This window comes from Camarhynchus parvulus, chromosome 14 (genome assembly GCF_901933205.1).
Source record: "Camarhynchus parvulus chromosome 14, STF_HiC, whole genome shotgun sequence".
Taxonomy (NCBI): domain Eukaryota; kingdom Metazoa; phylum Chordata; class Aves; order Passeriformes; family Thraupidae; genus Camarhynchus; species Camarhynchus parvulus.
The window spans coordinates 5,128,078-5,143,177 of NC_044584.1; positions in this window are offsets into that span (position 1 = coordinate 5,128,078).

Below are 15,100 nucleotides of genomic sequence, written 5' to 3' on the forward strand. Positions count from 1 at the left end.
CATTGTCCAGGGATGCCCGTGGTCATTGTCCAGGGATGACCGTGGTCATTGTCAGGGATGCCTGTGGTCACTGTGGCCCAGGGATGCCCGTGGCCACCCCACCAGCACCCTCCTCCCCTTGTTCTAATTTATATCGGACCTTTTCTGGCAAGAAACGGACTTTTCTGGAGTAGAGAGAAATATTTAATAAAACCTCAGATGAGCCCTCTCCCCTCCCTGAGCAGATTAAATATTCTTCCATATAAACCTTGCTGATCTCCATTAACTGGGAGTGTTCCGGGCGGGACTGTGGGTTTGTGTGCGCAGGGATTGTGGATCCATCCAGAGTGAAACCTTTGGAAACCTCTGGGCCACACAGCTGAGGGTTCTGGGGGTAACACAGTCCCTGGTGGCCAGGGGAGGGCTGGGCAGCAAACCCCAATCCTGGGAGATGCTTTGGAGATGGAAAAGAGTCTGCAGGAATTTCCCAGCTGAGCAAAACAACGAACAGCAGCAGTTCTGAATAAATGCCAGGTCCTGGCTTAGGAAGAGGGAGTTGTGGATCACTTCCCCGTGTTCCTGGAGTGGCCCAGCTGGTAGGGCAGGGCCTTTCTAACCCTTAGCAGAAAATTTCAGCTTCTCCGCAATTTACCCAACTCTGCCCTTTCAGTTCAATAATCTCAACAGTTTTTCAAATCTGCAGCCATCGAGGGTCATCACGGGAGGCTGCAGAAATTACTTTAATCTCTACTAACTAGTTTTCCCTTAATTAAAGATGGGGGAAACATTTAATTAACCTCTATGATCTTATTAGTGACTCGTATTTGTCTCTTTAATGAGCTAATTATGAGTTTTGGAGGGCCCTCAGGCCCTGCATTATTTGCAGATCTGCTTTGGCTGTGGTTCCTTCCATCATGCAGCATCCCAAAGCTGCCGAGGTGCCTCCTCTCCTCGCTGCTGCTGCTGCTGCCTGGGCAGGAGGAGGGGAGCAGGTCCCACTTCTGGGATGTACAAGGGGCCTCATCCCTTCTCCTCCCAGTACCCCACACCTGCAGTTTCATCCCACACAGCTCTCCCTGTCCCGGGTCCTGGCACCTCCCCCGTGTCCCTGGAGGTGAGGTTTGTGTCCTGTCTCATTCTCCGGGCTGCAGGTGAGGTTGGGCATGTTCCTGTTCACTCCCAGGACAAGTGACACCTGCTTAAGGTGATGCTGGAGGGAAAAGCAAGCAGCTGCCAGCTTCTGTGTGGATTGGGCCATGGAGGTGACAGCCCCCAGGGCTTTGTCACCGGGGTAAAGCAGGATAGTGCCAAGGCAGAGTGAGAGGAGATGAAACCAGGACTGGTTGAAATCCCTAAGTCCTGGAGTGATGCAGCTGTTCTGGGATGGGCTCAGCACCCCCTGCCCTGGCTGTGACCCCCGGCCATCAACCAGCAGAGATGGGATCGGCTCAGCATCCCCTGCCCAGTACGGAGTCCCCAGGCTTCGTCCCCCCGGCTGTGTCCCCCAGGCCATGTCCCTCAGGCTGTGTCCTCCCTGTCTGTGACTCCCGGCCATCAATGTCCCCCAGGCTGTGTTCCCCGGGCTGTGACCCCCGGCCGTGTCCCCCCGGGCTGTGTCCCCCGGCCGTGTCCCCTCCAGGGCGGGATGTCGCAGCCGCTGGAGCCCCTTGTCAGCCTCGCTGGCAGCTCCGCATGATGGACTGCGCTCTGCTTGTTTAGGTTTTGTTTCCAGCGACGACATTCGACCAAATTATTCTCCGCCAAGGGCTTTAAAGTTTCCCAAGTGCCTGTGAAAGGCTGGAAACGCTGATAGTGATCCTATTTCCCAGCTGAGTGACTGCATTCAGCCCCAGCCGTATTGATATGCAAAACGTTAAGGGTCCCGGCTCTAAAGATGGTTTCTGTCTGCCCTGTGAAAGGGAACCATACTTTTTTAAAGCCCGGCCCTTTCTAAAGCCGCACAATACCATATAGACTATGCCATTTGAAGCATCTGAAGCGACCCAAAATGTATTGAAAGCTCGCTTTGCGGACTCATTAAGACTACTCAATGCGCTCTGGCAAATACCGTGCCAGGGCTGACCGCACGGATTAAGACTTTTGAAGTGTTACACAAACCCCCTGCTTAAACTAATTGCTGCCCCGCAGCTCACGAGGTCAAGTATTTGTATTCATTGCCTCCGAGAGGAGCCACTTATGGCTCTGTCCAGGTGAAGTCTGCACTTCATTAGATCAAGACAATAAAAGCAGCTTTGGTAGGAAGGGGATGAAATCTCCCCGGCTCCTGCTCCGAGCCAAGCGCGGGTTTAAGTCCACCTCGGCGGAGTTCGTGGCGCTTTCAGGAGCTCCAGTGGAGCGATGTGCTTCCGAAAAAAGTGTTTCGTTGGGGATGGTGACAGCAGCCCTGTCCCACTTGTGCCGTCCTGGAGGGTTCGGCTTGAGCAGAGATTCCTTGGAATTCCCAGCGCTCACTGGGACACTTCATTCTCCAGGGTCATGGAATCCTGGTTTGGGTTGGAGGGACCCTAAATCCCACCCAGTGCCACCCCTGCCATGGCAGGGACAGCTCCTGCTGTCCCAGGCTGCTCCAAGCCCTGCCCAGCCTGGCCTGGGACACTCCAGGGATCCAGGGGCAGCTCCTCCGGGAGGAATTGCTCAGAAACTCACACAGAGGCTCAGGGAGAGGTGGCACTGCTGGATCTCCCTGCTCAAAACCTCGGGGAATAAAGCTTTTCATAAAGTTATAACGAGAGGATGCTGAGCTGTGCTGGTGTTTGCTGGGACACAGGGAGCTGGGGCAGCTGCTTGCTCAGGGGATGATGGCAAACACCCCGTGCTGGTGGAGCTGGAAAAATGTCTCAGGTTAATTGGGGCAGTGCCAGAACAAGAGGATGATGAAGATCCAGCTTTGCAGCCAAGTATGAAATGAAGTTTTCATCCCCGCCTCAGTTAACCGAAGTTTCCATTTCTAGACCCAATTTTGTTTTGAAAATCCAGCGATCCAAAGTTTTGTGGTTCCTGAGCTCTGGGCCTCCCTCTCCATTCCGCTCCATAAGCCAGGAAGAGCAGGGCTGGAAGAGCTTTCCAAAATTCTTTATTTACTCCTTTTTCTGTTATACCAGATTTAGGAGGACAGAAGGGAACGAACAAAAATAGGGAAGAAAGAAAGAAAAAAAAAAACCTCCAAAAGCAAGAAGTTCAAACTTCCCTGCTTTTGCGTGGGTCTGGAGATGAGGAGAGCAGCAGGGCTGATTTTCAGTCCCACATTTCATCTGGAATGTTTATAACCTGTGACATGGAAACTCGTGCTCTTCCCTGGAAATGCCCATCAATCCCCATTCCCATTTCCTGCTGCCACGTGTGTGTCCACACCTGTCCCACCCCACACTCCCCAGGTGAGGCTGGTGCTGCCAGGCACCTGGGGGCTATAAAAGCTGGGAGGAGGCACCGGAGCTTTCCCCAGGATTTCCCCCAGGGTGCAGAGGCTGCCCTGGCCCAGGGAGCAGGAGCTGGCACTGCCTGGTAAGTGGGGGCTGTGCCAGGGCTGCTGGGCATCCTCCCTGCTGGTTTTGGGGGCTGCAGCAGTGTGGTGGTGTGCGTGTGCAGCAGTGTGGTTGCGTGCAGCAGTGTGGTTGTTTTGGGGGCTGCAGCAGTGTGGTGGTGTGCAGCAGTGTGGTTGCTTTGGGGGCTGCAGCAGTGTGGTGGTGTGCAGCAGTGTGGTGGTGTGCAGCAGTGTGGTGGTGTGCAGCAGTGTGGTGGTGTGCAGCAGCGTGGTTGTGTGCAGCCATCCCGTGCAAATGCCAAATTTGTGCTCTGATTTGGAAGAGCAAGGTGTTTCCTCGCTTAATGAATTTATATCAGATGAAAGAATAAATGGATGCCTTTCTGGCAGGAGGTGAGCCCCAAGCCCTGACTGTGACCCCCTCATGGCTGTGGGGTGGATGGGGCACTGCCACCACTGCCCCTTGCCCAGGGAATTGGCACACGTGAGATGGCTGGAGCCTTTGGGGCTGGCTCATGGTGATGCCACCGCTGGTGTTGGAAGAGAAACTGGAGCTGAAAGGGCTGATCCAGCCCCGTTTTTCCCAGTTTATGTGGCTGGGAGTGCTGGTGCAGATCACTAAGCAGTGATGGGAAGGATCAGGCTGGCACAGCAGCTCCGTGCCAGCACTGCCATCCAGGCTGGCAGCCACGCCTGCAAATCAACTGCGAGGGAATGAGGGAATTTCCCCCCTGGTTTTTTCCCTTTTACTCTGAGTTTAAACTTCCATCTGATGGCTGAAGACCCCCCCTGGCAGCCCCAGCACGCTGCTGGCAGATGCCAGAGGGAAGGAAAGTGTGAGGGATGGAGGGCAGCAGGAGAGAGGCCGGGAAACTGGGAAACACTCCTGGTGGGGATGGGAAAGGGGCCTGTGCAACAGCCAGCCTTTAATTAAGGGTCTTTAAAGAGCTTTCCCAGCTGGTTAACATTGCCTTGCCATATTGGAGTGGTTTAGAAGCAATGCTCCTCTGGAGTGGCTCCCTTCCTGTCAGCCCTGTGTGTGTGAGATGGGTCCTGGTCCCTCACCCCTCTGCAAAAACGGGGCTGAGAAAAACGGGTCCGTGCCTGGCTGGAGAGGACAAGGAGAGCCCTCCACCCTCCCAGGGGAGCAGCTGTATTTTCTGTGCTGCTTGCTGCACACAAATGTCTTTAAAGCATTTAAAGACTCAAGTGCTCAGCAGTTGGAGGGGGGGTGTGCCAGTGGCACCACCCGGGGCTGGAGGGGACAGTGTGCGTCACCAGCACCCAAAGCTGGACTGGGGATACCTGAGCAAGCCCTGGGGTGGAGACTGGAGACAGGAGCCAGCCCTGAGGGCAAAGCTCCACCTGAAGTGCAGGAGCCCTGTGTGGCAGCTGTGGGATCTGGGGGTGCCATGGGCACCCAGACCTCCCTGGAGCTGGTGCCCCTGTCCTGCTCCTCCTGCTGCAATGAGCTCTGGGGTGACAGCATTGCCCTCCTGCCAGCTGGGGACAGGCTCTGCTGTGCACCGAAACCTGCTGGAACTTCCTGGGGACTTATCCCATCCCTTTTGGCTTTATCTCTCATCCCAATCCTCCCATCCCTTTCCTTCCTCCATCCCACGCTGGAATTGCCCCGGACAAAATCCTCTTGGAGGCAAGAGCAGAGCTGCCCATGGGCTGGGGACTCTGGGGTGCTGTCCCTGTTTCAGCAGGAGCTTTTTGGGTGCCCAAAACCTCCCGCTGAGGTTTCAGCCTCCAGCTGCATCTGCAGAGGAGAAGGTGATGCAGAGCAGCTCCAAGTGTGCTGAGAGTGTTTTGTTCCCCCTTTTCCAGAAAAGCATCCCCTGACACTGGAGCATCCCTGCAGCTTGCTCTGCTGCTGCCTTCATCCAGGCTGGGGCTGAGGGATGCACAGCTGAGCACCATCCTCTTCCTCCTCCTCCTCCTCCTCTGCATGTCCCAGCCTCACCACAGCACTCCCAGCTTGAGGTTCCCCACTCTGTCAGCTCCAAGGTCATGGATATTGCTGGGGCTCCCTCTGCTCCCACAGCCTGCTTTTATCTCTGGAAAAAATCCTAATAAAAGCCAAAAGGCAACTTTAATAGTGTAATATTAGAGAGGGTTGGGAGGGAAAGGCTCCTGCCTGGGGCCATGGCACAGCTGGGGTCCCAAGCACGGATCCACGCTTCCATTTAGGGATGCACGGGGAAAATGGGGGAAAAACCAAATTAAATCAATGTTTGCTAGGCTGGGCTGTGCTCAGGCAGGGGAGGACAGGGGTGGGAGCCCAGGCTGAGCCTCCTGTTACCTTTAGGACAGGTATTGGGGTTGTTCTGCCTGAGGAAAGCCCAGCTGTGGAAGGTGAGATCCTGGAGCAGCCTGCCCAAGCATGGGCATCCCTCAGCAAGGGGCACAGCCAGGCAGCAGAATGCAGGCAGGGCTGAAGTAACCGGTGGAAAACATTCCAAGTCCAGAGAGGCTTCGCAATAATTTCCACATTCCGTAATTTTTCTCAAGAGGGGAAGAGAGGCAAGCCTGGAATAATTACCCACACAAGCAGCCATTGAAACGTTCTGTGCTGTGAGTACTGATCACTTACTGTACTTAACGAGACAATTTTGGCTCTCAGCACATAAAAGCAAGCAGTGATTAAAGCTCTTGTTTGCAGGATCCCTGAGCCAAAGCACAAAAGTCTGTTGCTCGATCCAAATGTGGGCTTGGCAAGCGGCTCCTGCGTGGGGAGGGAGCCAAGGTGGAGTGGCTGTGCTGGGGATCCGTGGGGCTGCAGTGCTGCTCCCTGCTCCTGCCAGCTCCAGGGCTGGGGGCTGACCTGTGCTCCAGCCCCGGGGATGCTCTGCAGGGAGCGGGAGGTGTGGAACTCTTGGGGCTGGGAGAATCTCCTGGGTGCTGGGCTGGAAATGGGTCAGTGGTGTCTGCTGCTGTCTGCCCGTGGAGCTTGGGAAGGTCAAAGGCCCTGGTGTGGAGGACGAGAAGGTAAAAGGCCGTGGTGTGGAGGACGAGAAGGTAAAAGGCCCTGGTGTGGAGGACGAGAAGGTAAAAGGCCCTGGTGTGGAGGACGAGAAGGTAAAAGGCCCTGGTGTGGAGGACGAGAAGGTAAAAGGCCCTGGTGTGGAGGACGAGAAGGTAAAAGGCCCAGGTGTGGAGGATGAGAAGGTAAAAGGCCCAGGTGTGGAGGATGAGAAGGTAAAAGGCCCTGGTGTGGAGGATGAGAAGGTAAAAGGCCCTGGTGTGTGCAGGCAGTGCTGCAAAGTGAGGGGCTTGGTGGAGGCAGAGCCTCTGGCACCTCATGCTGCCTGGATTTGGGGATCCCAGCCTGGGGATTCCAGATTTCCAGGGTGTTTTAGACTCCTGCTGAACTGAAGGAGCTGTTCCCTGCTGAGGAGAGTTGGGATATCAGGATTGCCCACGGGTAGAAGTGCTGAAAGTGTCCTTTGTGCTGTGCTGGGCACCACCCTGCTGGGAAATGCTGCCCTGAGATGAACTGGGACCAGCAGGGCCAGAGCTCACAGCAGCACTGGGGGCGTTGTCTCTTGGAATCCCAGAGCAGGGGCTTTCTCCCAGCCTGGCTTTGTGGCTGACACAGGTTTGGTGAAGGTTTTCCCCTCTGGGCAGTGATATTTTGGCAGCAATGCCCAGAGGAGCTGGCTGTGAGCTCCATTGGTCCCACAGGCACCCTGTGGTGCTGAGCTCCCCCCTAAAGCCAGGCACTGCAGGGATGGGCAGCCCTGGCACACCCAGGGCAGGGTTTGCTGCAGCACAGCCCTGTCTGAGGGGCTTCATGCTGCCCATGTCAGTGCTGCAATGCCTGGTGAGTGTCCCAGGATGGGATCTGAGCACTGCTGTCCCTTCATGGCTCTGCCTGGGGGGACAGAGGGAGCTGGGAATGAGTTGGAGCCAGGACATTGGGCATAAATCAGCCCTGTTTGGTTCAGAGCAGCTGTGTGATTGAGATCAGGTCAAGATCTGGTTCAGATCTTCCTCTGTGCTTGTTAAGCTCCTGTCCTTGAGGACAGTGTGGGCTCACCTCGGCGGGAAGATGAACGAGTCCCAGTGTAGCAGCACTAAATCTGCCTGGCCTTGCGCTGGGCTTTCCAGGGCTCTCTGTGTTGCAGGAGAGGGAAAGCATCCAGGGAAATCCTTGGGACTGCTGAGGGACCCAGCTCTGCATGGAAGCAGCATGCAGAGTCCCCTCTGGCCTTTCCCCTGGAAAAAAACCCGAGAATTCAGATGCTGAATAAATTCCACAGCCATTACCTATGCTAAATGAGCAAGTGCTTGCACAGGGCTGTTACTGCTGCCTCCTCCTCAACCATCAAACCAGATCAGGTCCTTGCAGAGAGGTTTTATTTCCAGCAGTGACCTCCTGGCTGTCCTGGAGCACTGGCGGTGCTGTGCAGGTCCAGCTCCTGGTGTGGCTGTGTCCCTTGGGTGCCTCTGCTCCAGCTGGGATGGAGCTGAGCTGTTGTTTTCTGTTAAAGTCCCTCTGGCATGAACTGGGAGCATGCCATGGTGGGCAAAGGAGTCCTGAGGGATGTCCCTGCCGCACTGGCCATGCTGCCAGCCCAGGCCACAGCTGCCACCAGGACCCACTCGGGAGCTGCACTTGGCTTTCTTGGCTGCATTTTAGATGGAAAAGAGCATTTCTGGGGCAGATCTGGCAGCGCTGGAAGGGGCCTGGCAGATGGGCAGCCTTCATGCATGGCCCTGCTCTCTTGGATGAGTTGTGCTTGTTGGAATTATTTACTGCATTGGTCGATAAACACTCTGGGCACTGGGGCTGTATTTCATGAGCACCACGCTCTCCATGTGCCTGCTGTTATATTTCAAGAGCATAAATAACAGGGGGGCAGCAGCAGAAATTAAAACCAAACACACACAACGATTTACACCCAGAATTTTTCAACGCGGAAAGGAAGGGAAAAAAAACACCCCAGGGCTGTACCCCTCACTTAAACCTTGCTCCTGCCTTTCCTGGGTGCTTCTGGCTTTGCTCCTGCCTCCAGCTGGGGGGGTTTTGGCTGGGAAGGGGATATGTGGGAAGCCACCTGCTTTGCCCACATCCCCTTGTGTGTGGGGACACAGTGCCAGGCTGGTGCCACCATTTGAGAGCCCCCCTGGGCACATCCCGCCTGCCATTGGCGCTGCCACCCCGGTGTTTGTTTTCCTAGCAGAGCTGCAGCCTCCAGGTTGTTTGTTTCCCTTTAAAACGCAATAGAGCTCTAATGAGATGAAAACAAACTCTCCTGAAGAGCGGGGTTGCTCGGAGCAGGCAGCCAGGGCTGGTTCCTTTCCCTCTGGTAGCGTTTAAGCGTTTCCCCCGCACGGGTGATGCAGCCGTTCCCCATAAATCAGCCGAGGTAGGAGCACATTTGCTCCCCTGGCTTTGAAGAGGCGTCAGATCTCTGAACAGAGGCTTCTTGCTGGGTGATCCTCCGGGGCTGGTTCTCATTTCCTTGTAGGAGGTGGGTCTGGAGCCCATTTTGTGCATTTGGGAAGGCTGGCAGAGGGGGAAGGGGGAGGGAAATGAATGACTTTGCTTCGTTGACAAAAAAGTTAAAAAGCCTCGACACCACGAGCACTGTGCCCCATTAATGTCCCACTGACACAATTCTTCACCAGGAAGACGCAGATATTGATTTGGCAGGAACTGCACGTGGCGGGGCTGAGGCTGAATGGATCCATGAACTGAGAGTGGGATCCCTGCAAACCTGGGGCTGAGTGTGACCCTGCTTGGGATAAGGCCACACCATCTGAGCTACTGCTGTGCCTTTCACCCCTCTGGTGTCACTGCTGGCTTTGCCATGTGCCCAGCGCCACCACGGGGTGGTGGCACCGAGGGCTGTGATGCTGTTGGTCTTGGGGAAGGGTCTCTGGCAGTCAGCTTTTGGGGAACCTCCTCCCAGGGGATGGGGATGGATGGGGGTACTGGAAAGGGCAGCTCCTGCAGCCAAGGAATTGCATTTGTGCATTTTAATAGATGGAAATCTGCCAAGGTGAGGTGTTGAGTGCCCCAAAAATGGAGGTTTTCTGTTCAGTTCTGCCCAGCTTTTATGCCTTGAAGAGAAGGTGTTAATGCACACCAGTGGCACAAGGCATCCATTGCTGTCCCAGCCATGCTCATACCCCTCCAAAATCTCTCCTGTGCCTGCACTATCTGGGAAGGGCTCAGAGATACATCCCTGAGGAAGCTTCAGCTCTGTGTTAGGACCACCTTGCTTTAAAATGAGACATTTTCATGCCCTCTGGGTGTGCCTGGGCTCTGAGGAGCTGGGCACTAGGGCTGGGCAGCTTCTGGTTGTGGCCTGGCAGACATTTCCACCTGGGAATGCCTTGGCTGCTGCCCTGGAGGAGCATGGCAGGCTGCAGGCAGAGCCGCTGCGCTCATCCAGGCAGCAAGAAACTCTCGGGAAGGATTTGAAGGCACTCATCTGGCAGGTTTGGAAAGGTAATGGCCATGCCAAGGTGGAGCTGGAACATTTCTGCTGCTCTGGGCCGTTTGCAGCGAGAGGAGCTGGCAGCAGGCGAGCTGCTGAGTGAGGAGCCGGTGCTGCCATATGGAGCTGCTCGCTCACGGAGAGCTCAGCAGGGGCCAGGGCTTGGCAGCCCTGCTGCACAGAGCCCTGGGTGGGGGGTAAATAGGTGTTACTCCTTGCACAGAGCCCCTGGGTGGGGATAAATATATGTTACTCCTTGCACAGAACCTCTGGGTAGGGATAAATAGATGTTACTCCTTGCACAGAGCCCCTGGGTGGGGATAAATAGAGTTACTCCTTGCACAGAACCTCTGGGTAGGGATAAATAAAGGTTACTCCTTGCACAGAACCCCTGGGTGGGGATAAATAAATGTTACTCCTTGCACAGAACCCCTGGGTGGGGATAAATAGATGTTACTCTCGGGGTACTCAGGGTTGCAGGATCCATCTGCGGGTGCAAAGAGCCACAGTTTGGCCCCAATGCAGGGGAGCAGCACACGAGTGAGTCCCCAGCTGAAATCTTGTGCTTAAACTCGCTCTCTGCTGGGTATGAGCTTTCATCTGAATTTACTTTTGTGCCTTGGATCACCCTTGGCTCTCCCAGTGGAGGCGGGCTCCTGTGCTCCATCGAGGCTGTCTGAGGCAGCAGGTTTGTGGAGGGGAATTTGGGATTTGCTGAGGAAGGTGGCAATGGGGAGGCTGAAACAGGCTGGCAGGGTTGTGTTTTATTTCTGGTGGTAAGAGCAGGGAAGGGGGAGGAAGAAACTGGCTGGAATTGGAATATTGGGCATTTCAGAATGGTAAAGTAAAAAAAGCTCAGCCAAAAGTGATGTTAAGCAGAAAAAGTCTGTGGGAGTTTGTAGTCTCAAGGTTCTCCAGAATCTGAGAGATGAGATGAGGAAAGCATGAGGTGCAGGACTGAAGTCACCCTGCTGCTGTTAGGTGGGAGATGCATTGGAAGGGAATCAGAATTGAAGTCTGGAAGTCCCAAACTCACCCCTTGCATCCCAGCCCTGTTCCCTGCTGCCTCTTTTGAACCATGGGTTTGTGGCTGCCTGTCCCTGGCAGTGTCCCAGGCCAGGCTGGACAGGGCTTGGAGCAGCCTGGGACAGTGGGAGGTGTCCCTGCCATGGCAGGAGGGGTGGGACTTTGTGAGCTTTAAGATCCCTTCCAACCCAACCCATTCCAGGGTTTATCCATGAGATGGGATCCTGACCTGCGTGTTGTTCTGAGTTTTCACCTGCACGGCCCCCGGCTGCTCCTCTGCTCCTGCCCTGATCCTTAATCAAACCTGAGCTGCAGTGGAGCTCCATCAGGGACACATTTGGCCTGCAGCCTCCTCACACAAAGCCAATTGCCTCTTTCCTCCCACAGACAGGGAGCTCAGTGCATCAGAGGTCCCTGTGATGGGACAGGGACCGTGTGGGAGAGCTCCAGAAAGGAAATGCTAATGGAGAGCGAGACAAGAGCAACTCTCAAAGAACAGAGGAAACCCTTGTTAGATCGGGCCGAGCCAGGGGGTCTGGAGGTGGTTAGAGCTGTACAGAACACAGCAGTCTGTAATATTTTGTTCCAGGGATATATATTTCTGGGACAAGTTGTTAGATTGACCTCTAGTGTTCATTTTCTTAAGGGAGAATTCCGTGATCCAGTCCCGTTTTGATCAAGCCTCGTACCTTTGCACTTTGAACAGGCTTTGAGGGGAGGTTTTGTTTTTCTAATGGATAAACCCTCCAAATGTCAGTGTGGGTCTGCAGGAGTTTTCCAACGAGCTGCCTGACAGGCAGCCAGGAGGGCTGTGGAAATGTTGACACACGATTCCCTCGGAAGGAAGGGCTGGATGCAGTCCTGGCTCTCCCTGCAGCGGGAGCCCTGCCACCACCAGGCCGGGGCCAAACGCTCAGCCAGGAGATCAAAGGTGGATTTGTGCTGGAAAGTTTAGCTTGGATGGGCCCTTTGGATTTCTCTGGTGCTCCCTTCACTGAATTCTGTGGTGAGGAAAAATTTGATTTATTCTAAGGTCCCAGTTTTCTTTTACAGCCACCCCCATATGTCTTTGGGAATGATATCCTAAGGTTTCCTCCTTGTGAACTGCTCATGCAGGGATCAAGTTTTAGGCTTGGTTGGAAACTGGAGCAACTGGAGGTTGGAAGGTTTTCTCCCAGTATTGTCAGTGGGAGATGCTCATTCCATGTGTCCTAATTGGTACTGCTCAGTCTCATCTGTCTCCAGCTGAAATCCAGATATAATTTGGGTTTGGTTTCATGGATTTGAATGGCTGGAAGTGTCTGAATAGCAGCCAACAATGCTAAATATCTTCTTTTCTTCCCCCCTCAACGCATTCTTCCTCTGTGTCAGGGAGCTGTCACTAAAACTATTTTTAATTGTTGTGTGTTTTAATTCATGATGTTTTGTTGGAAAATATTCATCACTTGTTTGCTCAGAGAGGGAGGAGGAAATTCTGGTCTTGGGGAAAGTGATGAAAATTCAAGTCATTTTGGAATTATGTGCAGGAAAAGTTATTCTCTGTAGCCTGAAGGCTCTAAAAAGAAGAATTTTGAATTTCTGTAGTCTCAGTCAAGTTGAACTGCAGACTGAGGGCTTTAAATCTTGGGCAATCAAAGCCTGAGCTTCAAAAAAGGGAGAAAATTGAAGAAAAAAAGCCTTGTGCCAGTGCTTTCAAGCAGTGAGTTCCTACATGGGCATCTTATTCTGCCTTTTTGGTAGGAAAACTACACAGGTTAGTTCTGGGATAAGTTTATTTGCTAATTATACACTGAAAATAAGCTGACTGCTTAGTGATGATCCAGAAGGTCTCAGATGTCAGCTGTGGTGTTTCTGTTGGGTTGTCACTCTGCCCTGGCACCTGAGGGGAGCTGATTTTGGGGCAGGGGCTGGTGCAGATGGCTGCTGTTCCTCCCCGGGATGTGCCACATCCTTTCCGTGACATTCCTGCTCCACCACTGCTGCAGAAGGGATTAATTAGTGATGGAATCATGAGGAGCTGAGCTCACTGATGAGCAGACATCGTGAGTCTGGGAGGGAGAGGAGCAATGCCGTGCCAGGCTCCAGCCCTGACAATGCCATTCCCTCCCTGCCCATGGGCACAGCAGCTACATGGCCCACAGGGGTTTACACCTTAAAAAAAAGCTTTTTTATTTTGGTCTTTGCCAGAAATGGAGCTTTTCTTGAGCAGAGAGAGCTGTTGGCATTCCCAGCAGAGCCCCTGGCATGTGGTTCTGTTTGCTCACGCCTGTGTTGGGGTCTAAGCTCCCTGCAGGCTCGTGCTGCTGCCACGTGCATGCACCAGCCTCAGGTCCTGGCATCTCCCTGGCCCCAAGAAGGCAGAATTAGCCCAGGTGAGGTGGGAACCAACCATGAGTTGTGTTAATTTTACAACAAGGCTCTGGGTTGTTGTGTTTTTCCATGCTGCAGGTGATGGTGCTGCTGCTTCCACTGAAACAGCACTGGGATGGTTCCAGTGCTGAGGGGGAGAACCAGGCTGAAGTGAGAGCTGAACAAAGACTGGGAGAAATTTGGATTAAATATCCCTAAACACACACTGAGCACCTGTTGGCTGCATCAGCACCTGCATTGCTGCTGCTGAAGATGTCCATCCTTACTCCATCAGTGCTCCCGAGGCTCTGCCAGTTCAGGTATCAGCCAAAACCACTGAACACTGAGCACCTTTAATCATCTGCTGCTTTTAATGCATTCAGTCAGGCCAATTACATAAAATTACATGTCTGCCCTCTCCATTTTACCAGTTCTTTTGGTCTTAAGGATGTATAAATATTCAATAAGCCCTCTCAGTAAACGCTGTGGGCAGTGGAAAATGCACAGAGCAAATATTTTTATATTGCTCTGGGTTTGGAAATGATTTCTGAAATGTCCCTGCTAGTGCTGGACTTTCTTCCCCTGAACTCAAAGTGTACTGATGGTCACGTAACAAATTGCTAAAGTGAATTACGAAATGGCGTTTGCACTGCTTGGCCATGCCAATGAGTGTAATTTAAATAAATCTATTCATGAAGGCTAATTAGCAGGGACTGGGCAATTTGCAGCCCGGTGTACGGGGAGGCTCTGCCAATCACAGGAGGAATGGGCAGAGCGCTGAGTGCCGCTGAAGTGCTGCGGAGTTCAAATCACTTGGAGCTTTCAGGGATCAAGCACTAGATCAGAAAAGCACTGGTTTAACACTGGTGCTCTCCCGCGGGGGCTGGTGCTGGAGAGGGGAGCTCGTTCTGTGTGGCACATGGATTGTAGGAAACCTCTTCTGGCCTTTCTCTCGCCTCTGTTTTCCCAGTTGTCAAAGGGAGATAACGATGCTGATTTCTTTTTGAGACCACTTCGAGGTCAGCTGAGGAGGAAAGGTTGAGTAAAGCAGGATAGAAGTTGAATAACATTTGTTTTTACAGATGCTCTCCAGCGTTTGTATTGAAAATTCCCGGCTGGGAGAATCAGCTGGCATTGTAAATCAGTGGGATAAAGGCAGGTTAGACATTTGTTGGTTATAAGCAGCAAAAAAGGTGTTATTTGTTTGCAGTAACCACAGAAGTCCCTGGCTGCCCCTGAGGTGCCATGTGCTGTGTGAATGGCAGAATTCACAGTGTCACCTGAGACACCACAGGACCCATCAAACGAGTCCTTGGCTCAGTATCTGCAAGGCAGAAATTCAGCATCTAATCAGACATCTCAGAGGGAAAGAACCGGGTCTCACTTTGTCCCCTGCCTTTGTGCCTCCTGTCACGATGGCCCTGATAACGTCTTCCCAGCAGGAGCTATCCTGGGAAAGTTAAAAAGCAGCTTCTTTTTTCCCCTCAAATGTACATTGAAAATAGGAGTGGAAGCAGCCCACAAAGCAAACCCTGCCGGTGATTATGGGGAGCCGAGGAGAGGCACAACAGCACCCTTGTTCTGGGGGCTTTGAAATGGAACAAAGGCCTGGAGGGGACATGGCAGGGTCGGGTATCACCTGTCCTTTGTGCCTGTGGGAGAAAAGCAGCTCCACCTGGACAAAACCCACTTGGAACTGGGGACCTACCCATGCACAAGATCCCTGCAAGGCTCCACTGCAGTAGGGGCTCGTGTCCCACCAAAACCTTGCTGAGATACTGGCCCAGCT